The sequence below is a fragment of the Rousettus aegyptiacus genome, unplaced genomic scaffold (genome assembly GCF_014176215.1).
Source record: "Rousettus aegyptiacus isolate mRouAeg1 unplaced genomic scaffold, mRouAeg1.p scaffold_m13_p_3, whole genome shotgun sequence".
NCBI lineage: Eukaryota > Metazoa > Chordata > Mammalia > Chiroptera > Pteropodidae > Rousettus > Rousettus aegyptiacus.
The window spans coordinates 154,099,100-154,126,163 of record NW_023416306.1 but is presented as its reverse complement, the minus strand read 5'-3'; the positions used below and the strand labels follow the sequence as shown (position 1 = coordinate 154,126,163).

The following is a 27,064-nucleotide window of genomic DNA, read 5'->3' as shown; positions in this document are numbered from 1 at the left end:
GGCCCTCTGGAAAGAAGCAGGACCGTGCGTCCTAAGATTTACTCAGGAAGCTGGATAGCAGTCACAAGCTTTTTGCTCATGCTGGTTTCACAGGTAACTCAAGAGTTAATAATAAAATTATCTGAAAAAAATCTGCATTACAAAACATAATACTTCATGTAATACAATGTTACCTGAGATCAATATGACTCCTAAAGATCGAGAATTCATAACTCCAGTCTCCCACCCTGATGTGTCTGTGGAGGCAAACCTTATCCTCCTGCCCCACGTGACAGACCCTCCCCCAGCCCAGGAGCAGGGAGCAGGGCTCCTCCACCCACGACCACCCCAGAGCTTCAGGCCCCTCCCCGCCCAGCTCAGGCCAGGCTGCTCTGGGAGGCGTAGCCACCCAAATCTGACTGGACTCTCCCAGTCCAGGTTCAACTCATGGCTTCTGCCCCTTCCTTTCCTCATGACCTTGAGCAGGCCCTTGACCTTCTCTGAGCCTCAGTTTCTTCATCGCTAAAAGAGCGATAACCCATCTTGCTACCTGGTGGAGTTCCTGTGAGGATCAAATTAGGATATTATTTTTCGAAAGCTCTGTGAAGTGTCAGCCTCCAGCAACATCGTCACATGCTCCCTACCATCCTCTTCCTGGCATTTCACAACCCTGGCTCCCAGAGAGAAGTGAACAAGGGCTTCAGGGCAATCAGTCCCACCAGGTGCCTACCCAGAAGCAAACCTGAGAACCCCACGCAGATGGGCACTTACGCATCCATCCAGTTAACCCTTGCCAGGTGCTGAGGTAAGTAGACTGACTTGCCTCCAACGTAGGGGTGGAGGACCTGAGGTTAGAGGTTTCCTTGTTCACTGTCTCTTCATGGGTCTGGGGCAGAACCAGGATTTAAATCCAGGCCCCCCTCCAACTGCCGAGTTCTGAGCTTGACCTCAACATTTCACAGCCTCTCAACATCACAATTCTAAATAAAAATAGTTCAAAAATGCAAAAGCAAACTACCTGGCCAGCATGCCTCAAAACCGTCAAGGTCATAAACGAAGGAAAGTCTGAGAAACTGTCACAGACAAGAGGAGATTAAAGAGACATGGCAACTAAACGCAGTACAGAATTGTGGATCCTAAAGGAGAAAAAGGACGTCAGTGGAAAAATGGACGAAATCTGAATAAAGTACAGGGTTTGGTTAGTAGTAATGTACCGACATCACTTTCTTCACTGTGACAAATGAACCCTGGTAATATGAGAAGTTAAAAGAAACATCGGACAGAGGTATATGAAACTATCTGCACTATCTTTGCTTTTTCTGTAAATGCAAACCTATTTTAATTAAAAAAAGATTTAAACCAAAAAAATGTAAAAGCTCCAACTTTGCCTTCAGAAGAGAAGATGAGGAGCCTGTGACTCACATGCCGTCCCGTCGTGAGGAGGTATTTACTTCCCGACCACCGCCTCCTCCTTCAGGGCCAGAGGCCTCCAGATAAGGCCTGCGCCGCCCTAGCCAGGCTCATTTGCACATGCAGCTGCCCTGCCCAGAAGGCCTTCTCCTCTCTCTCCACCGCAGTCACAATGTGGCCTTACGGGTCCAGAGCCTTACAGATATTCAAACACTTTGAACCAGTTATCTCACTCCTATGGATTTCACCTAAGATGCTTCATCAAAAGCAAAAAGCCACGTGCTTGAAATGTGACCTGCAGTATTCACTTCAAATGCACGTATGTCCACACACATACACATGCACAAATGCTGCTGAAAACAGCCTCGATGTTGTTCAATTATGCCATATCTGCTGGGTTGAAGGAATTGTTGAAACGGTAGGAATCAGAAGAAAATGGAAAAATGTGTTGGAAATCAAATCCAGCCCCTAAGACAGTCTGCAGAGCCCTCTGTACCCCGCCCTGGCTCCCTGCCTAACTTCACCTGCCACCCTTCTCCCCACGCCCCAGCCACCCTGGCCTCCGTACCCCGCCCCACGCGCACCAAGGCCATTTGCACTGGCTACGTATATACACGCTGTAAGATGAATCCTATGGAAGAGAGTGTGCAAAAATGAAAAGAGAAGTGATATTTGGGTAATTAACTGAACTTTTTTTTAAACCTTTCTCAAATTATTTAATACTGTAATGTGGTTTGGAACTGTATGAAGAGGGCGGGCACACTTTGACATCGTCGAGCCCCCATTTCAACGTCCATCTCTCCTACTCGCTTGCTGTGGAAACTTAGGCAAGCCTCTTACCTTGCCCAAGCTGCAAGTGTTTCGTCTGCAAAACTGATATCCCACTCCCTTATTTAAAGGGTTGCTGTGAGAATTAAAAAGAAAATGAGAAGAAAGTGCTTAGCACAGTAGGGCATGTAGGGCTGACGTCTGTAAAAGTCACTTCCTCCTCCACGGTTCGTTCAGTTTTGTTTTTGTTTTGGACTAAACCCAAATGTCATTCCCTCCACAACGTTCCAGAGTTAAGGGCTCCCCTCCGAAACCCTGTTGAGCTTAGAACACATGTAAATTATAAACACTAGACTGCTGCTTATCAGCCCCCTCCTCTACCTCCTAGAAGACAGGGCCCTTGTCTCGCTCATGTCTGCATCCTACACAACCCGGCTAAGTGTGGGGCACAGAGCGGCCTCTGAGTGATGATGAATGAATGAATGATTCACAGATCAGTGCAGGGCTGGTGGAGCTTAGATGTAGAGTTTTCAAAGAATTTGTGGTGGGAAGTGATCAGAAGGCTCATTTAGTTCAATTCCCTTTTTCCAGGTGAAGGTCCTCAGGCTCAGGGAGGATAAGGAACTTGCCCCAGGTCCAGACACCTGGCTCCCACCCAGCCATACCACTGCACCTCTGGGGCAGGAAGGCTGGGGAGGGCTGAGCCCTGGCCCCAGCAGCCAGCCCTGAGTGTCTCTGGGGGAAGGAAGGTACGGGCTGGGGGGAGGAGAGGTTACAGAGTATCGCCTTCCAATCAGCGATTGTGCTAATCAATCAACTCAATTAAATCTAGAATGCTTAAAAAAGTAATAAACAAAAGCGGCAGCAGAAAGTAATGACTAATAATCAAGTAAAATTGGATTATTTCTGTGCTGACTGGTTGGGGTGGGTAGGGAAGCGAGAAAGTTCCTTGGAGTGAGGGGAGAGAGAGAAACAGCTGGTTCAGCAACCTGGGAACCCTGGGGACCTGGGAGGACCCACAGGGACAGAATTCCAGGGCCCTGGAAAAAAATCCACCCCCCACCACAGGACTATGTCCACACTCTGTCGTACACGCAGCACGCATATTAACTCGCTTTGTCTTCGCAGCAACCCTAAATGGTCAAAACTATTATGATCCCACTTTATAGATGGGGACACCAAGGGGCAAACACATTTGGCCCCACGGCTGGGGTACAGCCAGGATTTGGTTGGGTTCCTGTGGTCTAACACCAGGGTTTTGCCCTGAAGGACGTGCCGTATGCTTCCTGGGAGGTGGGGTGCTCTGCGTGTCTGGGGAGGAAGCACATTTACTTCATATAAAAAGTAGTTAATACACATTTATTTAATTTCGTTTGCCATACATTTACTGAGTCCAACACAACAGAGACCTTGTCCCTATTCTCAGCAGCTCAGGGCAGATACAAATAAATAAGCGAACAATGAAGTATCCAAGTGCGACAATAGAGTCACACGTGCATATTCACAGGATTCCTGAAGCTGAGAGAAGAGTGTCAGGGAAGACTTCCTGGAGGAGGAGTTGTCTGGACTGTCTTGAAGGACAAATACGGTGTTAGCCAGGGCAATAAGGGGAGAGGGTGTGGAATGGCAGCCGGACCAGCTGCGCAGATCACAGAGGTGGGAAACTGTACACATCCGGGGAAGCGGGTACCTGGGGCTGAGACGGGAGTGTGCATCAGAGGGCGGGGACTGGAAGATGACAAGTGAGGGACGGCAGGAGAGCGGGATGGAGAGGTGAGCTGAGGCAGGGGTGTGGGGTGGGGTGGGGGGACGTTCTGGAAAATCCCTAAGTGCTGAATTTGGGGGTTTGGGACTGGAATCTCTGCGGGGCCGGCTGCATCACACCACGCACCACGCAGCGAGGGGCTGCCTCACCAGATGTGCAAAGCCCTGGGGTCGGAGCCGCCACAGGCTTAGATGTGCCGGGCAGCCAGTTACACGCTGCGTTCACAGTGCTGGCACAGGGGCTGGGCGGGGCGGCCGCTGCTCACCGTCGCCAACAAGGAAACTGAGGCTCCAAGAGGCAAAATGACCACTGCACAGGCGGCTTAGAACTCCCGCCATCTGCCTCACAGGACCGCCCCCCACCCTTTCCTCCCATCTACCTTGTCTCTGCGATACAAATGCATTAGCAAAGCTAGCTATTTAAAGGAACCCCCGCAGCTAATCCTTGTGTAAACGGAAAATCCTTAAGCAAAGTTAATAATCACCCCTTAATCCAGCTGTTACGTAATTCTGGGGTTTACAGTATAGTGCTGGGGCTGAGGTATTCTGGTCCCTACAAAACCTTCCTTGTGGGAAGAGAATGGGTTAGGATGAAGAACTGGCGGAAAGGTATATAGCTCACATGGGGAGGGGTCCTGGGACAGGCTGCAGTCCCGGGTAGGAGCACTGAGAGGAGTAGGAGGGATGGGGGCCCCCAGATCCGTGTGTCCCTGCAGTCCTGCGAACGAGCCAAGCCCCAGGCTTCCGGCAGTGGTGGCAGTCAGGTCTGGGGTACTTGGTGATGGGGAGAGGCCGATGGGAAGAAGAAAGGGGCTGGGCCATTCTGATTTCCACGAGACTTAAGCCACGTCGGCCAGGTTGTCCCACAGCATCCAAACACCGAGCAACGAGAAAGGGAGGTAGCCCCACACAGAGGTACCGGAGAGCATGAAGTCAGTGAGTCTGTCCCTTTACCCCACAGGCACTCCCCGACCTCCTCCCCAGAACAGCTTAGACTATTCTAGACTGGCAGGTCCACAGTCTGTATTAGCCTTCGTGCCTCTAGCACACGGCACAGTGTGGAGTAAACAGCAGGTGCTCAACTAATGTATTGAGTGGGAATTGAAACTGGTTCACTTTACAGAAATTAAATTCAGAATGAGGACCAAAGAGGACCAGGATCTTGACTTAACGCTGGTAGAGGGAACAATAATGGGAAGTCACATTTACTGAGTGTCTCTTAAATGCCTGGCATTTCACTAATTCTATTTAAAATGATATAATTTTATTATGTCAATAGTATTGCATTTTAAATACTATTAGATATTAAATAATAGTGTAATAATATAAGAACAATATTTTTCTTATATTCTGGTTGACTTAACATGCACAGAGTGGATGAGTAATGTCTTAAAGGTTATCTTGCTAGTAATACTGATAATGGCTAATACTGAGAGTTTGCCATGAGCCAGGTGCCAGGACATCATATCATTCAGACATCCCAAGAACCTTATGAGGGTGGCACTATTATAATCTGTAATGAAGCTGACCCTAGGTTCTGATGCCACTCTTATTTTGAAGCACGCATAGCCACGGGCACCCTCCCCCACCCTCCACCCTCTACGAGTGCCTGGTAGAGAAGTGGGCAGAAAGAGGTCGCCTGTCAGACCCTGATAAAGTGAGCAAGGACTCTCCTGAAGGACTGTTGACTTGAAGGAGGCTCTATACAAAGATGCCCTTGGAAGGTCCCATTCTGTTTCGAGGATGCTTGGGTATAAGAGGACAAAGTGATAGCATGTGAATGGACCCAAAAAAGAGCTGGAGAGGTAAAAATCCAAGTGCCTTTTGTTTAGCTTTGAGCAGCTCCCTCTCTTTTCAGGAAGGACACACGATTCTGTGGAAAGACCCCAGGATTTAAGGCCGGACCATCGACAATTTGGATACTGGCCTTTCCACCTACCAATTGGCACTTAAACAATCTAAAGCAAAATTTCTCCATCTGTAAAAGGGGACACCGAGGGTTCCCTTGCAGGTTTCTTGGAGGGACTAAGACAGCTGTGCACGAATGCACAGGAAAAATCTGTGCAAAGATACAAGAGCCACAGCAAACTTGGTAACAGCGTTTACTTTGGGGAGTCCGTCTAGGGGACCAGGGATTAGGAGAGAAAGAAGGGATAATGCACGACGGTTATCTACAGTCTGGTACTGTTTGGCTTTTTTTTATTATATATGAGAATATTATAAATTTTAAGGCTGAAAAATGAAAAAAATATACATACAGGCGCTCCATAAATGGCAGGTAATAAAATAAGTGCCCTGAAAGGTCTGCTTCCTTCTTGAAGAAAGGGGAACCATCGAAAGGCACACCCCTGGAGATCTTAGGTACAGCTCACGCCCAGGACCTGTGCATGAAGCAACCCCTTCTTCACTTCCTCAGCCTTCCCACCATCTCCCATCCCATCCTCTGAAAACTCTCTCCCCAAAGAAGCCCCCTCAGCTTGTTTGGCTAATGTATTCGCAAACCAAATTAGGGGCCCTGGCTCCCAGGGAGGTTCCCAAGCCAGTTGCCAGAAGCAGAAGATGAGATCCCATCTAGTGCTCAAATCCGATTAGGTCCCACCCCCACCCCCCACCCCACATGCAAAAGCCCACTTTCTAATCAATTTTATAAAGGGCCCTCTGCAGATATACACTAATGGTATTGAGCTGAGATCTGTAAACCAAGTCTGCAAGAAGTCTGCAGAGATAAAATGTACATGTTGTATTAAGGAGGAAGCCTGTCGCCACAGTGTCCTTCCCCTCAAAGAGAGAGGGGTGGGGGCCGAGGGAGAGTGTCCACTACAGGCAAATGCCATCCCTGCTCCAGGAACTCCAGCTTCGCCTCCTCCTCTCAAACTAAACCCCCATCCAACTCCTTCCCCTTAAGTTTCCTTGTCATTTAACTTCTCCCCGCCAATAAGTGATCCAGCGACTGGTATGTTATCCTTTCCAAAGACAGCCTTCCCAAAGACAAACACCATTACCAAGCTCCCTGTGGACTGTGGAATCTTTTCACAGATTTTCCACGTGAGCGCATGCACAGCTTTCTTAATCCCTCCAAGGAACCTGCAAGGGAAGCTTGAGTGTCTCATTTTACAGATGGAGCTGTTGAGACTCAGACTGGTGTAGTACCAGCTGGTGAGTGTTTTAACACCCGGCTCTGCCACTTACTACCTGCATGGCCTGGAGCATTAAGTAGCCTGAGGCTATGCAACTGTAAGATAGGCACCTAACAGGATCCATCCTAAAGGGGTAAGGAGAACATCGCCGGCTTAGAACTAAGCCTCCAATAAACATGAGCTCTTCTCTACACTGCTGGCTCACACCAATTTTTTTTGTTATTCTCCAAATATTTGATGACTTCACACCTTTAATTTGAAATGCCTTTTCCCTCTTCCTTCTTGAAGAAGCCCTGCCTGGCCAGTTACTCTCTCCTCAGTGCTCCCCCAGCACCCTGCTCATTCGACAGAAATTAACTGGGTGCCTGCTGTGTGCCGGCACTGTGCCTTGGGGGTGCTCTATGTACTTCCTGGGTTTAGGGGCATCATCTATCAGTTAAGTCCCTTGAGGACAGAGACCATCTTATTCATCGTGTCCTCATAGAACATGCTTAATAAATTTGTGTGGAATGAACAAAAGAAAGAATCAATGACTGGGGACAGTTGACCTGTGGCAACTGCAAACCTGGTTTATTGCGCGCTTTTTTAGGCCGAGGCCTGATGGCCCTTCAGATCTCCTGGTGACTCAGAGTCCCGAATCTGCTCTGCATGTAAGCGACTGCAGCCCGATCCCCTGTCCTCACAGAGCGCCAGTGCATATGTGACCTGACATGGTGTGTTGCTTGATGTCTGTCAAAAGGTTGGGTAGCTGGAACCTGTAGTCCAGTGTCAATAGCCACCTAGGCAGGGGTCACACCAAAAGAATTCGCAGGCCTCTAAGCACAAGCAGATCGGGCTGGGGGGATCCGTCATGCTTTGGGTAAGGTAGCAAATGGGCCACCTCTATCCACTTTTGGCTTCCTGGCTTCAGGCTGCTCAGCCTCCAATGCCAGCAACTCAGTGCTCGGTTCCAAGGTCATCAGGCAGTAATGTGGTTTCCCTGCTCTCCCGGACGCACCCAGACCTACTCCTGCCCCCATCAACGCTCAGCAACAAGGGCTGCAGGCTGAGTGTGAACCGGGCTACATGGCCCTGCAGAACCCCACGTGTGCACTGAACAGCCTCTGCGCCCCAAAGCTCCCCAATCTTCTCATCTAAAAAAAAGAGATGGGAAAACTAGAACTCCAGCATCGAGGGGTGCCAAAACCAGAGTCACAGTGGTTGCTCTGCTCAGTGCTGGCTCTTAGGCCCTCAGCTCGGAGTGGGGCAGCCCCGGACCCTCACCCTCCCACCAACTTCGGAACAATGGGCTCCTGGGCTACGCTGCATCCCAGCTTGAGACAGACAGCCCATGGGTTCTTGGTTTATGTCCTCTCTGAAAAATGCAGTGAAAGTTAGGAGTTCTTGGTGAGGCCTTCTCCCAGAACAGTCTGAGGACCAGTAGCATCAGTACTACTCAGAGGGTTTGTGAAATTTGATGCCCAGGCTCTGCCGTGGGCATCGACCTGCACTTTAACATGCTCTGCAAGTGACTGTTACTCAGATGGACGTTTGAGAGCTGCTATTCTGTGAGCAACACAGTAAACATTTGGAAAGCCCTCTGCAAGCAGAAAATGTGTCCTGACTCCTGGGCCACTGACATACTAGTTAATTATTTGAAGAGCACATCTCTTCTCACTTGATTCTCCCAACAGCCACTAAAGGAAGGCGGGGCAAAGATTCATTCATTCCCTCATTCGTGGAGCCAATAATTACTGTGAGGAGTTAACTAGGTGCCAGACACTGTTCTAGGTGATGGAGAACCTGCGGTGAATGAAACACAATCTTGGCTCTCAGGAAGCGGGTCCAGGCAGATCACAGGCAAGCAAACAAACTAATATATGACGGGACACTCCCTACCCCCCTTTTTCTGCTTTACTTGTCTTCATGATATTAATGGTTTGTTAACACTACATCACATAGTAAAAAATGAGGTGCCATTTTAACTAAGATGGCATTTGAGTCTTGGATGAAGAGAGGGTGGGAGCAAAAAGAGCTCAAAAGCCCTTTTACAGATTAAGTTAACTAAACTTCAGAGAAAAGTCCAGAACCTAGCCCCGACTCCTAGCCCCAGCCCCACCTACCATGCCAGCTGGCTCTCGGCGACCCGGGACTTTTCCAGCCAAAACCTCCTTCTCCCCCAGCCCATCCTCCTGCTTTTTCTCTACCCTGCAACTCCCAGGGCTGGAGCACGGTTGGTTCGTCTGCTCAGTTCTAAATACACAGAGCCTCTGGCCAGGGAATTTTTCCAAAGACCCTTACATGTCTGAAATATGCAAAATAAAATTAATCCCCAAATATGAAAAGGACAAATGCAAAATCAAAAAAAAAAAAATTAGTGTTTAATCAAATGTCCACAAAGTATAACACGATGTCAACTTGCTTCGTTTGTAGTATATTCATCGACATTTCATCACATCTAAAGATAATTAATAGGGTAGATTTTTTTTAGAAAGAATTTCTGGTCTACAGCCATGCCACCCTGAACAAGCCCAATTCTGTCTGATCTCAAAAGCTAAGCAGGTTGGGCCTGGTTAGTACTTGGATGGGAGACCACCTAGGAAGACCAGGTGCTATAGGTATAAAAAATAAGGGATTATAAGCTGACAAGGTCCTTGCAATCTTTGAGGTCAACCAAGGGTTGCCTCGCCTAAAAAAAAAAAAGGAATTTCTGAGTTAGTTTGATGATTTCCAAGAAACCAGAGCCTATTTTAAATTCAATAAGTTATTCATATCCACAAAATTTCAAATAGTTTTTAATCCTTCCAAATAATTTTTACAATAAAAATTATATTAATGAGGTGCATAATACATATGTTATGAAATGGATTTGTGAAGATCTTAAAACAGCTTTGGCTGAGAGCTTGCATGGCTCTATGCTAAGCTATGAGAGCAGAGCAGGCCAGCGGCTCCAAACCAGGCTCAGTGCCCAGTGCCCCAGGATCAAGGCCCCTGGGCCTTGAGTGAGAAGCAGCAATGGAGCCCAAGGGCCAATGCTGTGGACAGAATGAGGGGTCTGCCCAGCAAGGGGTGATCTGTGAGGCAGGGCATAGCCGTTCTGTCCCACTCCACCTGTACACCCAGGAGCAGGGCCAGGCCCTGAAGAGGCCAGTCCATCCATCACAGGGGAGGAGTTCGGCCTCCTGAAAAGATGCTCCCCCAGGCAGCTAACAAGCACTGGGTGGAATATGATGCCAACCAAAGGCCAGGGCTGGGCTTGAGCACAGGAAATCAGAGTTAGGCAGTTCCCCACCAAGGTCATAGTGACACAGTGATGCAGAGGGAAGGCTTGGCAGAGGAGCGGTGGTTGACAAACCCAACCACAGCAGGCACTTGAAGAGTCTCGGCTTTGTCCATTTCCCTCTCCTGTCTGTGGGTGTTCACCGATGCCTCACCCCCAGGTTCACTAGGAACAATTGCCAGGCACACTCTTTTGATCATGCACATGAACCCAGAGTCCAAGGAGAAGCTCCCAAACTGCTTCACAAGGAAACCTATAAGGCAGTTCACCTCACCCTCTAGACACAGTGCTCAAGGGCTTCCCTGTGGCAAGGACGTGGCCCCTGACAGCAGACACAGTCACACGTGCTTGTGCACACGCGCGCGCGCGCGCACACACACACACACACACACACACACACTACTCTTCCTCTGGAACATCCTCATGCAAAATTGGATGCAGCAACCTTGCTCGCTTAGCGGATAGGCAGACAGCACACCAGATATTTGAGAGCACTCAGACTTCTCCAAGTCACGCCAATTACTGGACCAGAAGTCCTCCTCCCAATTAGCAGGCTCCTACTGTCTTTACCACGTCTGTTCATCTAGTGCTCTCAGGGATGGCGCCTCTGAGGTCACTAGGCCATTTGTGCATCAAGTGAAACCGAGCTAAGCAGGGTCCCTCTGCCACCAGCAAGGCAGACAATGGCCCAGGACATCCTAAGCGCATGTTTTTCTGCCTTTCCTTCTGGAACATGAGCACATTTCACAAACACGCAAAGTCTCTCTTCCCTAACTGGCATTATGCTTCCTCCCATTCCTCAACCTCTCCAATTTTCCCTTTTGCCATCAAAAGACACCTTGTCAGTTAATGACTTTTGGATAAACTGTTTGATTTCAAACTACAATCCTGGTGAGGCCTCTGCTTCCTTTGCCCCTGAGGGGTTCCCAGCCTCACAGTGGGAACCAGGCTGGTAAAGGGCATGGTTCTGGAGCACATAGGCCTGGGTTCAAATCCCAACTTCCTACTCGCTAGAAAGTCATGGAAACTCTGTTCATATTTCTGTAAAATGAGATGCCAGTTCCTAACTCAACAGGTGGCTGGTGATCATGCATATAAAGTGCTTAGCACCAAGCCAGAAATAAGTAATCACCTGGTAAATGCAGCCTAACTAAGAACTCTCTCTCGCTCTTGAAAAATGAAACAAACCAAACCACTCTCTGAAAGTTCTTTCTCAAGTTTTTTTGCTTTTGGATGCAGTTTGACCAGGACAGTGCACGGAAGCTTCCACATCCACCTTAGTCCCAATCATGGACAGGCCACCTTTTTGCAGCAAGTGCAGCCCAGCAGAGAGCAGGGAGAAGAGGCCCAAGAAGCCAAAATTGAGCATCCTCAGGGATGGAGGTTATGGCAGAGAAAGTTCTCAGGACCAGTGAGGCCTCGCTTGTCTCCAGGGCAGTGTTTCCCAATGTGTGGGCCATAGAATCCCGTCCCATGGGATTGAAACAGGTATCCTGCCCCTTCCCCACACCCCCTCTGCAAAAAGATAAATAATAAAACAAACAAACAATAAAAAGTACCATTGCCGAAAAAAATAAATAAATAAGGGAAACACTTGGGTGAACAAGTCAAATAGGTTTCTTTACTGCAAAACTTTTTAGAACCTTTAATAGGTAACATGTACTGAAAGGTCTAAGATAGGGCTGTTGTATACAGTCTCCCACATTCGTTGGGCCACCGGTTAATTTTACATGTCAACTAGATTGGGCCACCAGGTGCCTGGACGTTTGACCAAACATCGTTTTGGCTGTGTCTGAGAGTGTTTTTGAATGAGAATAACATTTAAATTTGAAGACTGAATAAAGTAGATTTTTCTCCCTAATGTGGGTGGGCTGCATCCAATCAGTTGAAGGCCTGCATAGAACAAAAAGGTTGACCTGCTCCCAAGCAACAGAGGATTCCTCCTGCCTGACTGCCTCCGATTGGGACATCAGCTTTTTCCTACCTTTGGACTCAAACTGGAACATCAGCTCTTCCTGGGTCTCAAGCCTGCTGGCCTTCAGATTAGAACTGCACTACACAACCGACTCTCCTGGTTCTCAGGCCTTTAGACTTGCTAACCCACCCTGCAGATACGACTTGTCCACATGCATAATTGTGGGAGCCAATTTTTTAAAATCTCTTTATATGTGTGTGTGTGTATGTGTGCATACATATATATACATGTACCCACACACGTATGTACACACACACACCTTATCCATTCTGTTTCTCTGGAGAACTCTGACTAATACAACCGCACCCCCCGTGAACATCTTACAGTCATTCAATACCAAGGAACTTGCAGTTGAGGGTCAGAATCTAAGAGAGCCGTGGGCCTCTGCTCTGGGGCCAAGGCAGCTTAGACTCGGGGGTGCTCTATGAAGTAGTGTATCACTGTGGTCCCCATTCATCAAGATCTCTTTAATCTGAAGTCTTCCAGGCTGAAAAGGCAGGAATGGGGATTCAGAAGGCATGCTCGTTCACGCGCGACAATTCCCAGTCTGTTTCATTCCCCTTTTTTGTTCCCTTCTATGACACAAGGAGTTCAGCGCTTTTCTCACAATCCTCCCACGTGCACCTCTGGGGCTGCGCTGGCCTCAACAGTGGCCTGGCCCTGAACTGCTTTCACGACAAAGGGTGACAGGAGCCTTTCTTCTCAGACATGCCACTCCCTGCAGGAGGCCAGACCTCCAGGGAGGGTGAGGATGATGGCGCTCTGAGGTCCTCGCCAAAGCAGAGTAGGAATGTGCTCTCTCCGCGTCTTCGAACCAGCTGCCTTCTAAGAGCAGCAGAGCAGAGCTCCATGGAGGAGCAGACGAGCGCCACCCACAGGAGCCTCCCGGTGAAGGACAGCGCGTGGGAACACTTGTTTCCTGTGTCTGCAGGTTCTATCCTCAGAGCCCCTACAGGGCCTGTGGTCGACCTCACAGACACAGCCAGAACAATGTTTGGCTAAATGTCCGGGCACCTGGTGGCCCAGTCCAGTTGACACAAAATTAACCAGTGGTCCAACGAATGTGGGAGACTCTGTATACAACAGCCCTGTCTTAGAGCTTCCGGTACAAGTTAGTGTATTAAAGGTTCTGAGAAGTTTTGCAGTAAAGGAACCTATTTGACTTGAGGACACCTGATTTCTGGGTTCTAGGCCAGTGGTTCCCCATCTTTCAATCTCACAGGCTAAACCCCACTCCACTCCATGACCACCAAATTTGGGAACCAATACAAGGTTGACTATTTTATCAAATGGGAACATTTAAAAAAAAAAAAAAAAGAACTTAGTATAACCATCATTTCATAAAAGAAAGCCATTTTAACACCCTAAATGAGGAAGATCATAATATAAGAAAAAAGGACAGCCTTCCACTTGAAGTGAGTTTTTTGAAAGGCTCATGGTATCTCTCTTACTTACCCCATTTTGTTCTAATCTCTAACCATCTTCAGACTGGCATTTGAGGTCCATTTGCCACTATTTAGAGTTCTCTACCTCCATGCATCTCCTCCAATTACATTCTTGATTTGCTATCTCCTTATTCTAAACTTATTCTAAATCTCTACCTTTCTTAGAACGGTTTCTCCAGTTCTCCTAGAAGCAAAATGCCAGGGGATGGCAGTACAAGAAAAGGAAAATTAACTGCCCACTTTTAGAGCTTCCACTGTCACGGTTAATTCTCAAGAACAAATGATGTACTGGGATCGAGGTGGGTGAGGGGTGGGGGAAGGGTTATCTCCCTTCCCTTCAGCCTCTGGCTAGACCCTAGAGAGCTCTGGCTCATTTGGCCCTCCTGGCCAAAGCAGGGTGGGTTCTGCTGGGTAATTTGTAGGTTTGGCTGGTAAGACGAGAAAGTCATAGGCATCTTGCTCGGCCATTATTTATTCCGCACGGAGCAGGGACTGAGGCTGACCCATGGCTGCCACGGTTACCCACATCCTCCTTGATACCTGCATGACTTCCTACCAGGTTTGCTCCATGAAGTGGTGGCAGCCGGTCAGGAGCAGCGAGGTGTGACTGTGAAGTCAGGAGAACAACTGTGACCAACCGATATTTATATACCCTGGTGAATGCTGTTCCTTTCAGTGTGGTCACCTTGGGCATCTCTTCTGAGTTCCCAGTGATGCTGTCTTTGGTCGATGCATTTTTGGGGCTCCTCTTGGGAATTGCCTTTACAGCCAGATTATCTGAGAAACAGAGTCACATTTTTCTTTGTAATCAGAAATCGCTTTGCTCAGCTCTGTCACCCAGCTTATTCCCTACACTTGCCTCCAAACGACCTTGGCTGCCTTAAAAATTAAATCCACCGCAAGAGAAGAAGATTTGCCACCAGTGAGCATATTCAGAGATGGTACGGACTCTGACGGCCTTCCAAGGAGGAGTGAGGGATGGAGGCGCAGCTAGAACATGACTCCCAAGAAGCCAGTCTCACCGTTGTTGGAGACTTAACTGTCACATGTGCTATTGAGCTGGGTGCTATTATCCCCATTATGCAGATGAGCAAATGGAGGCTCAGAGGCCAAGTGACTTAAAGTCCCTCAGCCACTCTAGGGCCTCAGACTCCACCCCAGGGAGCTTCCTGGGAATCATCCGCCCAGTCTCCTCCCCCTTGCACACAGCCACATGACCCTTTCCTCCCAAATGAGCAGCATCTGTGGTTTGGACCCATCTGTATATAAAGAAGGCAGACTGGAGGCAGGGGACACGTTGGGTCTGGTGGTAACTTCGGTCCCCAACTTCTGACTGCAACAAGACATTCTAGGCCCTCAGGTCTCCATCTGGAAAATGAGGATTAAAATAATCCCTAACCCACCTCTGCAGCTACATCCTGTCTGTTCCCTCTAAGTTTTCTCAATTAAACGTCAGAGGCCGAACCGTATGAAATATAGGCAGGCAGTGATGAGATTAAGTTTAGGAGTCGGGTAGACCCCGAATTTAATCAGACCCCACTGGCCACTAGCTGAACCACCACGCAGCCTCTCTCGGCCTCGGTTTCAATGTTTGCACAACAAGGGGCAGGACAGCTCCCACCTCAGAGGGCAGTTGTGAGAATTTGATGAGCAGGTGCCTCTGGTGCCTCTGAACGAGATGCTAGACACTCCCTGGCGCCTTCAGCAGGTAAACGCCCCCTTACTGGCCAGGGTGGTGCTTCTGGCCTCTTCCCCCGCAGCCATGCCCGCCTCCCACCCACTGGGCCTGCCGAGGCAGGAAGCGGCCAAGCAGAACCCACGCAGTGTCTTGACTGCCTTGGAACCCTAGTGACATAAAAAGTGACGCCCTCCCCCCCCCCAAAAGGAGAAGTAAACAATTTCCAACAAAGAGAGGAAGGTATACAAGGGGAATCATTTATCATCCGCAAGGGTATCCTGCATAGTGGACTCTAGAGGCGGATGGATCTGAGTTGAAATCTCAGCTTCGCCTTTTATTAGCTCTGTGACTTTGGAGGTGCTCGTCGACCTCTCTGAGCCCCCATCTTCTCAGCTGTAAAATGAGGAGAATATATGCACTCACTTTGCAGTACAGTTGAGACTCGAAGAAAAATAGGGAAAAGCGTGCGGTGCTGTGTCTGGCAGAGAGTAAGCACGCAGATAGGTGTTAGCTATTAGAATTACTGAACCAACTTTCCAACAAGTGCGAGCTGGCTCAGGAGGCACTGCCCCACGTTGGAAAGATCAGGAGGAAAAAAATGAGATGATGTCCAATGTGGCCTCGCACAAGCTCACCACCTGCCCCTCACTGATGCGAAATAAAGGAGTTTTTCCTAAAGGGGGACAATGTACGACAGAGAGCTCACTCTCCTGCCAGTCGATGTATCCTCTGCAACATTCCAATCAGGTCCCCTTTCTACTTACATACCTCTAGCGATGGAGGCCTCACTGCTCAGAAGGTAGTCCACTTCTAATTACCAAACATCCAGGCAAGTCAAAGGCCCCCTACTTGGCACGAAATAACTTTACCCCAAATAATTCTATTTCGGTGTTACTGTAAAGCCAGCAATCTCGCCTTCTTAAAGAAAATACAGATCTGCGACTAAAGCAGTGATTGCTAAGGCCAAGGTCAAACTGCGCACATTCGCTGATGCCCCAGATCAGGTATTGGCGCGGTGGCCGGTGGCCGTGCTGTGTGGGAAGAATCAGACCGCAGGGAAGGAAATGCGGAGCTGGCAGTGCCGGCAAGTTCTGCGGCCTGGCCCGGCCCTGCAGGACTGGGCTGTCCGGTGCAGGGAGGAGGGCCTTGCCCTAGCGGTGGTCCCGGTCCCCCTCTGCAAGCCCCCTCCCAAGGCGGCCACAGGATGGGAAGCCCTAGGTCTCACAGGCAGTCTCTGGAGGCAAGAGTCTGCCTGTGACCTTGAATCCGAGCGCCCTGCCAAAGGAATAACAATGAGAAACGTCACCAGACACAGGTCTCTTTGATGTGTCCAGACCTGGGGAATGGGTGTCAGAAGACACACAGAAGAGCCAGATGGTATTTTCCGGGGTCATGGTCCACCATGGAGAGAAGCCCAGAGCCCCCTTTCACGTCCTTTCCCAAGTCAGTCTGTGCCAGAGCGGCTGGGGTGGAGGAGGAGAGGCCGTGGAGACACAAGATTAATGGCTTCCTACGCAGGGGGGCAGCCACCCACTCGTCCAGTCACGATCCTCCAGTGACTCCCTCGGCCTGGCTCTGTGAGGCGTGAGGTGTAGAAAGACGCTGGTGAGAGGCCGGCCCTCGCCGACGCGGCCAGAGCCCAGCTGGGCTGCATCATCCACTGTCAGCGCTGCCACGGGGAGCCCGGCCTGCGGGCTGAGGCCCCCGTCCGGGGTTGTCTTTGTCGCTGCTGCTAGCAGAGGTGCCGCTGGGCTTGGTGAGAACTGCACCGCAGGAGACAAGGAGGAGCAGGTGGCAGGGATGCGGGGCAAGGACAGAACCCCGTTTCTAGAAGTCGGTCTGTCACGAACACGATTCCAAGTTTGCAGAAGGACTCGGGTTTATCCCAATGTTTTGGTTAGGAGGGTTTGTTAGTTTGCTTGCAGGCTTTGGCTCCCTTAACTTTTCAACTAACATCGTGTTCATTGTAGAACACACACTCATACGATCAAAAAAGTAAAGTAAAAAGCAACAATCTCTCCCAATTCCAGGATTATGAAGCAAATTTCCCAGAAATGACTCAAATGACACCTTTTTGTGTCTTCTTCCAGAAGTTTCCAAAGCATATGTCCGACATTTAAAACTTAAAGAGCATCAGTGTGATTTTACTGTATATGCTGTCCAGCCGCCTGCTCTTTCCCACTAGACTTTGTGTTGCCTGTATTTCGGTATCAGTCCAGATAAATCTATAAAGGCCTCTTTTTAATGCCAAAATATTTGATTCACCGTATCATAATCTTGGTACCTTTATTCTCCATTAGTTGGGGGGGAAAAACATAATAAACTTACGATTCAGTAATACTCTAAAATGAACTTGCAAATGCCCACGGCAAGGCTTACAAAGAATTCTTGGTGAGTGACTGACTCTGTGAAGTCCTGACGGTACCCCTGTGTGAGCGTTTTACAAGCATCATTTTATTGAATCTTCCTGCAACCCTCTAAAAGAAGGATTATTATCCCCAAATTTCAGATGAGGCTAGAGTGTGGCACAGGGTGGTTAGGTGACTTGCCCAAGGCCACACTGCAAGCGGATGGGCAGAGTTTCCTGTTGAATTCAGACAGTCTGACATCAAAGGTCCCATCCTCTCCAGCACTGCACACGGGGGGTCTGCCTGTTTCTCAGGTTTATCTAGTGCGAATCTTGAGTCGGGGAGGGACCTCCCGCCTTCCTCCAGAAGCGCTTCCCTAGCCTCGTCAGCTGGGCCAGCTGCATTGATTCACACAGGCACGCTGCCGACCCCGAAGCGGACCTCAGTCAGGGATGGCAGTTAGGGACTGACCTTGGGCATGGGCTTCAATAGCGGGGATGCTGCCTGGAAAAACCCAAAGGGCTGGCAGCAAGGCCACACATTCTTATTTTTGTGCCAGCCGTGGTATGAGGTCCCAGGAAGGCCAGTGTAAACCAGAGAATGTGGTCGTTACCGTCATGTAGCTCACGTCTCCCATCGGCCCCTCCACACACTCACTGGGAGAGGAGCTCCTTACTGCGTCTTTGCTTTAGTCAACAAGAACAGAGAACAGCCTAAAGAGATGGCCCAGGGAGAGAAGTACGAATTGGGGTCACAGGCCTGTGTCAGGGGACAGGTGGCAGAGAAACCATGCAGAGGAGGAGGCCACCTCGCCAGGAAGATCAGCTCATCTCTCAGCCCGCCAGTTTCCATCTATTGAAGCTCTTTCAATTCTTCGACTTTTTTTTTTTTTTAAAAATTGGAATAGTTTGCGTCAGTCTGTCCCGCCCTCCTCTGATTCAGTCTGGCTCCTACAATCTTGTCACCTGGCCTGGCCTGGGGCCAGCGTGATAGTGGAATGTGGGGCTGGGCAACTGCACTACTCAGCTCTAAGGCTCACAGTTCAGGTCCTCACAACCAGGAGGCCAGGGGAGGCCCTTACCAAAGCTGAGGGTAAATAGAATTGATATCCAGAAAGACACGCAGTGCTGAAAAAGTGCTGGGTGGGGGTCAAGAGGCTGGAGCCTGGGCTTCAGTCTGCTCGTGAGCTGTAGACAAGGCCCTCACTCCTCAGGCCCTCAGTTTCCCTATCTGTAGAATGAAGGCTCAGGTGCCAATAAGCGTCTTGGGTCTTCCCTGGCCCCCCCGCATCCTGCCTTCTCCCTCTGGGAAGCAGAAGTCCTGCATACCAGCCATGCTGGGCCCTCAGGGGTCCCCAGGAGTGTCTTTAGAACAGAAGTCCCAGAGAGAGAGGAGGCAAAAAGATGTGCGTGCATGAGCTTGGCTCATAGTGGGCATTCAGCAGATATTAGCAATGATTACTGTTGTCATTGGCAGCAGGAAGAGAAAAATACAGCGACACAAGCCTAGGATGACAGGCAGAAATACAGGGGTAGGAAGAAAGTATGATGGAGAAAAAGCAGAGAGCTACAGATTTGGAGGAGAGAAGCTGGTTTAGCCTGGAGTGGCCAAGCTGACCTGTCACGGGCACCGTCTCTAGCCTCACCTGTGTGGCCAGGAGCTGAGACGATGGCATAAACTGGAATCCAAAGTGTTGCCCCTGAAAAGACTGCAGCTATGGAGACCCTCGCCTGAGCCCTCTGGGCAGCCCAGGTCCTCCTGCCCGCTGTGGAGAGGCCTCTGATTCCAGTCCTCCAGTGTCTGCTGTATGTGGGCACCTTCCGCTGCCCTGGTACCTGCTGCAGGACTCTGCAGACTCACCCCTGCCGTTGCCCACACCCGGCCATGCCCTCTGTACGGGCTCCACCCAGGGGACCCACTCCTGGCCTGACCGCCATGCTCCCCGTGGGCATGGCTTAGCTGCTGGGGGTCCCTAATTTTTTATTTTTTATTTTTGACTGCTCTGATTCCACGTAACTTTTTTCTTTGCAATAAAGATATTTCATGTAATGTCGAGATGTCATAAAATGTAAATTTTTTTTTAGGTAACTGCATTAACGGACCTCAAAAAATGATCTACTGCCAGACCACGTGTAACCGTTTCTATCACTATTCTCACAGGAAAGTGCTGGGTGGAGGGGTGAGTAAGGCTGTTGGCCATGACCACACGTGGGGGCCTCTGATGGAGCCAGGTTAGGGGCACGTCCCAAGGCGAGGAGAGCCTTTTCTTCTGAGGGGGCCCTGCCCCAAGGGAGGACAGGTCGGATGCCCTACTATGGCGCCAAGTCGAGCCTTCAGGGTTCCCTCGTGGGGCTGCTGGGCCGGTCAGCCCCACGAGGGGCTAGGAGGACGCAGGGAACACAGGGGAGGTGGAACCTCAGGCCCAACTCCAGCCTGCTCGATACCGGCCACAGCACCGCACAGACCAGAGCAGGCCTCAGTCTCCACTGCATCCCAGCGGCCACATCAGGGAACATGACCTGCGGCACTTCCCTGCCCCTCGGACCCACCCGCATGGGGGCCCTCCGAGGCTCTGCCCACAGTCCTGAATCACAGCCCGAACACGCAGACCACACCGCTCTCAGAGAGCTCCTCTCCACAAAGGCCAGTGCCATCTGGGTCACCTCGCCCAGGGAACTGGGGGGCGGGGGGAACATGTACGTCACTCCTCCTCTTTCCTGTTTGGCAGGAGGTAGCACTTCCCTGAGCCCAGCACACAGGCACCAACATCCACATCACCTGATTCCATGTCCCTCTGCACAGCTGTGTCGGGATGAGAATGGCGGCAGCCTCATGAGCCACATGCCCTTCTCAGGGGCTGTGTTCCTCCTCCCTCAGCCCAGGATCAGCTGAGAGGTTCAGCTTGGAATCACATTATATGCCAGGAAAAGTGTCAGGAGGCTTGGTCTGGAACCACAGGATCTGTGAGAGAAACGGGGGTTCTCCAGGACCCTGGAGTTCTGAGCTATTGGATTTGAATTCTGGCTCTTTAAGTGCATCCACTGTGCCATCCTGAACAAGTCACTCAACCCCTCTGGACCTCAGGTTCCTCCTCTTGTAAAGTGGGGATAGGACCTTCTGCTTAGGCGTCACTGTAAAGATAAAGAGATCGTGCCTGCCAGCGCCCCAGCACATGTTTCCACAGTGGGTCCTTCCCCTCCAGCACTCCTTCAAGTTGTTAAGCTCCTGTACTCCCCAAAACCTACTTACAGAGACCCTGAGAGCCCAGGGACTTTGTGACACTCTTCTTCCAACGTGCCCCGGCCAGCCAGGGCCCCCAGCTTGCCCACACACCACCTGGCACCGTGAAGTCTGGAAACGCAAAGTCCCAGCATGTCTCTGCTCCATGGACGTCTTGAGTTAGCGGCAGCAGCAGCAAAAGCAGGGCCTGGTGCCCCTCCCTGCTCTATGCCTACTCTGAGCTGTGGGGGACCCGCTAAGAACTGCAGTAAAACAGAACGGCAAGTCTTCTGATAGCCATCAAGCTCCACGTTCAGGTGCTGGGCCTGAGAGAACCAAGGCACGTGTCAGTCAGGGGGCTGCTCCTAGCGGATGAGTCAGGGCCTGGACTCCTCAGCCCTCTCTGGACCCTGAGCCCCTCAGATACTCACCCCCTCTCCTCCCTGCCATGTGCGCCTTGGTGCGGATTAGAAAAACTAGGTTCCGACCTCACTCGCCTCCTCACCAGGCGCTCTTGGTTAGTGAACAATCTGTACAGCAGTACAGGTGGCCGGCCAGCAGGTTAGCCCAATGCACACATGTTCTCAAAATAAATCCAAGCTTTCACCTCACACTTGCTAAAGGCTCCTCCGTGGCCAGCTGGCTCTGTCCTGCAGACCCGCCAGTGGTTCAGACCCATTGTAAAGGTACAACTCTCATGGAGAGGTGGAAGGGATGGTTGAATTCTCAAGGCTGCCTTCTCCTTGGCAAGGCCATTTCCAAAGGCATTTCTCTACAACCGGGCATTCAGAAAATAAAAGGAGACCGCAGCGCCGAGATGCACCTTCTCACCGGTAAAGCTGGACAGACCTCACCATTACCTGGTGCCTATAGGCTCGCAGTTTGCTTATCACAGAAAGTGCACTGGGCTGGCCAGGAGCTGAGAGTCACTGGTCTGGGGCTCCAGATGCCAGAGGTCTGAGCCTGAAGCAGTTTCCAGGCTCATAGACCTCCGCCAGGAGCCAGCGTTGGCTGGGGCCAGAGGAACCTGCTGGAGAGGAACTGAGGGCCCTACCATACTCAGGCCCTCTCCTGGGAGCTGCAAGCCAGATGCTCTCAACCTCCCACTTTCCTGTGGCTCCCCAGCAACTGCAGCTCAGGTGACGCAACCCCAACTCTGTTTACAGTATGTATATATGGTAACTTGGGAATGGTCTGGAATGTTCCCTCATCTCCCAAAGCCAGAGGGGCCCTTGGCTTCATGGGCATGGCTGCACGCCCTAACATTTTCAGGGGGAGGAGTTGGCCCCTGACATGACCTTAAGGACCCGCCACAGCCACCTGCAGAGCCTCCCTTCACCTTGAAGCTGGGCTGTTCTCAGCATCTGCTCTGACTTCACCTGTGCCGGCCTCGTTGGTCCAGCCGTGTTGGTGGCTGTTGTGGTCCTCACCTGGGAATTGGGGTGCAATCCTCTCCTGACCCAGAGGCTTTAGCATACCACCCCACAATGGGCCTTTCTCCTTGGAAAATTAGTGTTTTCTGCTTCCTGTTTTTAGTTACTACAGTTAAACCCCACAACAGTCCAGTGGGGAAAAGCAATAACTCTACACTCTAAGTGTAAAATTCACATTCCACTCTGAGCAGGTCATTTGTGTTGACAGAATTTGGATAGGGAGATGCCTGGAGCAGTAAGAAATACTAAAGAGCCAGAATTTATTGAGCACTTACTGTGTACCAGTCTCTGCCTTAAGTGCTCTGTGTTGATTAATTTTTTAATCTTTACAGCAATGAGGGGATCGTCGCTGATGAGAAATCGGAGGCACAGAGAGATCGAGCCACTCATCCAGGGTCACAGAGCTGGGATGTCACGCCGGTTTCTATGGTGTAAATGCTCCCATCGTGGCCAGGTGCAAGCTCTTGGCCAGGTAGGTGCAAGCTACCAACGTGACGTCACTGACATCGTGCTACTCTGAAGAGAAGGGCAGTAACAAGCCACCAGGTAGTGTTTTTACCACAGAGATACGTTAGATGCAAATTTACTTTAAGAACAAAAAGCTAAAGGTAGTAAAATATTAGGAAGCAAAGAGTTTTGAGTACTTACTACCTTTGTTTTTAATACAATGAATTTAATTGTAACTGTGCGTAATTAATTTGATTATTGATAATGGTTGTTTAACCATCAGCTCACAGAATTCTTGAAAATTTAATGATCGGCTCTCCTAAGCATTTCGAGCTCGTTCCAAACATCGCTGGGGCCAGGATCTAGACACAGTCTGGAGCCAGAGATTTCCTAACCACTATGCTGGATCGCCCTCGAGAAAGACATGGATGCCCACCGAGCCGGCCAGCTCTGCCCCTGTTGATCAACCAGGCTACAGACGCTGCAGAACCAGGTCCCTCCTGGCCGCTTTCCCCATGTCCTGGAATCCCCCCTTTCCACTTCCCATCTCCATAGGTTAGTTTGCTCCACTGACATACACTAAGTGCCCGCTCCATGCTAGGTGCTGTGCTAGGCCCCAGGGACACAGAGACGAGCCTATACTCTAGCGGCTCATGATCTAGTGAGAAAAGAGAAGAATGTATTCAAATTCCACAGATTACAACCCAGTCAGGGGCACCGGCCAGACTGTAGCTGCAAGGAGAGTGAGATTAATCCTCCCCGGGAGGAGATACACATGAGCAGGGTTTTCAAGGATCAGGAGGAGTTCGTCAGGCAGACTGGGGCCTGGGGGTTAAGCAATAGTACAAACAGGAAAGAATAGATCTGAGGTGTATATTGAGATAGAAGTCGTCCAGACTGTGGAGGGGATTGGACAACGAAGAGAGAGAGAGAGAGGGGGGAACTGAAGGTATGCTCCACGTCTTGGCGGGGGTCCCTGTGTCGGGGGAGGGAGAGAGAAGGAAGACATGGGGAGAAGCAGGCTTGGAGTGCGATGTGCCGGTGCAAGAAACCCCCCAGGAATCCAAGTCAGTCACCAATCAGACACTGAGATTCAGACATAAGGGTCATTAGTGAGTGGCTGGTGAGAGAACAAGGGGGAGGCATGAGGGGAAAGAAGACTGGCTGAGAAGAGAAGGATTCCGCTTCCGAATTCATTTATAACAGACTCAGAGGGAGGCACGGAGCGGGTCAGACCATCGGAGGGCTTCTAGGGGTTGGGGGATAATGTCCGGAAGGCCAGAAGCTCCTTTCTCCAGCCTTCCCCTGTGCCAACGACGCAGGCTGAGGGGAGACGTGAGGCCTAACTCCCTGCGGCAATTCCTCCATCTACCATTTCAGAAACAAGACATGGGACCACTCTCTCCCGTCCACCTCCGCCCTCACTTTACCTACGTGTCTGATTCACAGAGCTAGGACGGGGGTTCTGAGAACTAGAACGAGGAAGCTGAGATTCCAGATGCAACGAATGACATGTAACACGGTGGTTGGGAGAGCAGGCTCCCAGCCAGACTGCCCCTGAGCAAATCCCAGCCTTGCCGGCTACGTGACCTTGGGCAAGTGACTTAATGCCCCTATGCCTCAGTTTCCTGACCTGTCACATGGGTATGGTAATATGAACCACTTCACGGGGTTGTGAGAAAGAAGTGGGCTAATAGATGAAATGTTCTTAGGACCCAGCTTGGCACACGGTGAGTGCTCAGTAAATGTCAATGATTGCTACTATTACCATTATTACCATTGCTCACTTCTGACGCTATGGTTTATTTTTAGCTCTCTCATCTTCCCCCCAACTTTTCTTCCAACAAACCTTAAAATGATCCCCAGGTAGTTAAGTGTCTTGGAGAAAAGAATCTAAACGTAAGTACTGGGCTCTGAAAATGGTGCTGGCTGTGTTGCTCCTGCATATCCAGCAGCTGGTGGGCTTTCCTCAGATGGAATGAAGCCTGAGCACTTTCCAGCTTGCCTGAAGGTCAGGGAAGCCACGGAGACAGTGAGTGTGAGTGTGTGTGTGTGTGTGTGTGCGCGTGCTAGGAAGCACGGGGCATGACTCCGAGAGCCAGTCCCCAAAACAGAGCTGCTTTCTGAAGCAGGGGTCGTGCGCTCACTTCTCCAGGATCCTGCGTTTCTGCAGGCTCACCCACTGGGATCCTCCACACTCCTTCCCACCCTGGAAAGGCTCCGCAGTGACCCACAAGGTGCAATGCCACCTATGGCCTGTAGGGGGCTCTAGAGCTCTTCCATTTCCCATACTCTGGACCGTGAAGGTACAATGCTTAAAACAATGGTGTGTTTATCCCGTCTGTGCGACTTTGCTGCTCTAGAGGTGAGTGAAGAGAAGCTGGGGTTTTCTGGTCCCCCATTAGTAAGTCCCAGTTCATCCATGTTCCCAACTGGCTGTTTCATGTTTAGCCACTGTCCTTCCTACTCCACCAGCTAACACTGACTGGGGCAGTTTCCCCACAGCCACCTATGGGACACCTCCAGAGGGTGAGCCTCCAGTCCCTGTGTGAGAAGGCAGGGAAACACCACTGCTTTGGCTCCCACGGTGCAGCAAGGGTGGCTTCTAATTGCAGAGTCTCGGGTTCTAGGAGTCTGGCCCCTAACCTGCTTGTCAGGGAAATGCCAGGCAGAGGCAGGTCCCCGAAAAGACAGTTTGCCCTGTTCCTCCCTAAAGCAAAACTCACCAGCTCTGAGTGCTGTGTTAGGAGACTTCTTCATTAGGAGACCTCATTCTGCAGACTTACTTACCTCACTGCAACTCTATCAATATGTCTGGATAACAGAAATCACTTGTACCCACTAGCTTCTAAGGACAAGAGCAACCTAATAAGTTAATATTGGCAAAAAGTTAAAGGTAGTCATTTAAAAAACAATTTGAAAACATTAAACACATACTCATTCTTTTGGGCTTTGTCAAAAGCATAAAAAATAAGGGAAATGTGTTTCATAATCAGAACAACTTAAGAAAAACGCCCATGGGTAGGGTTGCCAGATTTAACAAAATACTGCATGGGACATACTTATACTAAAAAAATTTTTCGTTGTTTATCTACAATCCAAATTTAACTGAGCATCCTGTATTTTATTGGGCAACTCTACCCATGAGCCTGAGGATACAGGGATTCATTCAGAGGAAATTTCCTATTCATCACCCCCACCATAAATCGGTAATACCTTCTCTAATCCTCTTGTGTTACATATGGAAACCCAAGCTACATTGATTGCATTAAACAAAGTAATCAGTTCAAGCACCCCATCTCACTGCCGAGGACTCTTACTGTGACGCTATGTCAAAGGAATGAAAAGTAACTTCCAAAAGATAACATCAAGAAATGAATAAGAACATTGAACATTTAATGTATACCCACTATGTGCTTGTGAATTATCACAATGACCCTGGGAGGTAGATACTATTAGTTCAAACTAAAAAAGAGTAACTGTAAGTCTAATTGCTGTAGTACTTGTAAAGGCATGTAAATTTCTGGTCAGTTACTTCCCATGGAAAGAAGGGGAGGAAAACCAAGAAGGACTCCATCCCATTCATAATGCAGTGCCAGGCCTGCTGCTCTTTAGTTATGTACCACTGACACAAGAAACTGTCTTAATTTCAATGAATCATCACTGGCTTGGGATATGGGATCATGGGAGATTAGTGGGTGGGACACCCATAACAGCCTTCAGTAAGTTGGCCTTACAACTGAGGAGGATGTGTTACACCTTAGGATAATAAACAGCTCATTTGCTGTGAATAAAGTCACTGCGCAAGCCATCCCAACACTTGGATGACAATGACATGCAGATTCCAAATGTTCTCTGTAAGAAAAAACACCCTTTCTCCTAATCCTTCTTAAACTCAACAAGACTGATTGGCTTTTATTATTCATGAATTAATTTTTTACTCAGGGTCCAACAAGGGAATTGAAGCTATAATGTTTCTCACCGATTGAGGGGAAAAAGCAGATCTCGACCTGAGCGGCACAGCCAGACCCTTGCTGGGGTCCTTGGGGAAAGGATGTTTTGTTTGTTAAATCAGTTAATAATCAATTAATAACCCAAAGCTTTGTGGGTTTTTTTTTTCCTGAGAAAAAAATTGAGTAAGAATATAAGTAAAGATATTAAAGTAGAAAAAAATACAGATAGCTGAGGGGCCCTGGTATATT

General features: G+C 49.7%; 1 protein-coding gene and 1 pseudogene across 2 annotated transcripts in view; one reads left to right on the top strand and one right to left on the bottom strand.

Moving 5' to 3' along the window:
* The window catches only part of ESRRB (estrogen related receptor beta), a 158,089-nt gene that overhangs the window by 63,259 nt on the left and 67,766 nt on the right, over positions 1-27,064 (bottom strand). The window lies entirely within an intron of this gene.
* On the top strand, positions 9,541-9,658 carry LOC118600920 (annotated as a pseudogene).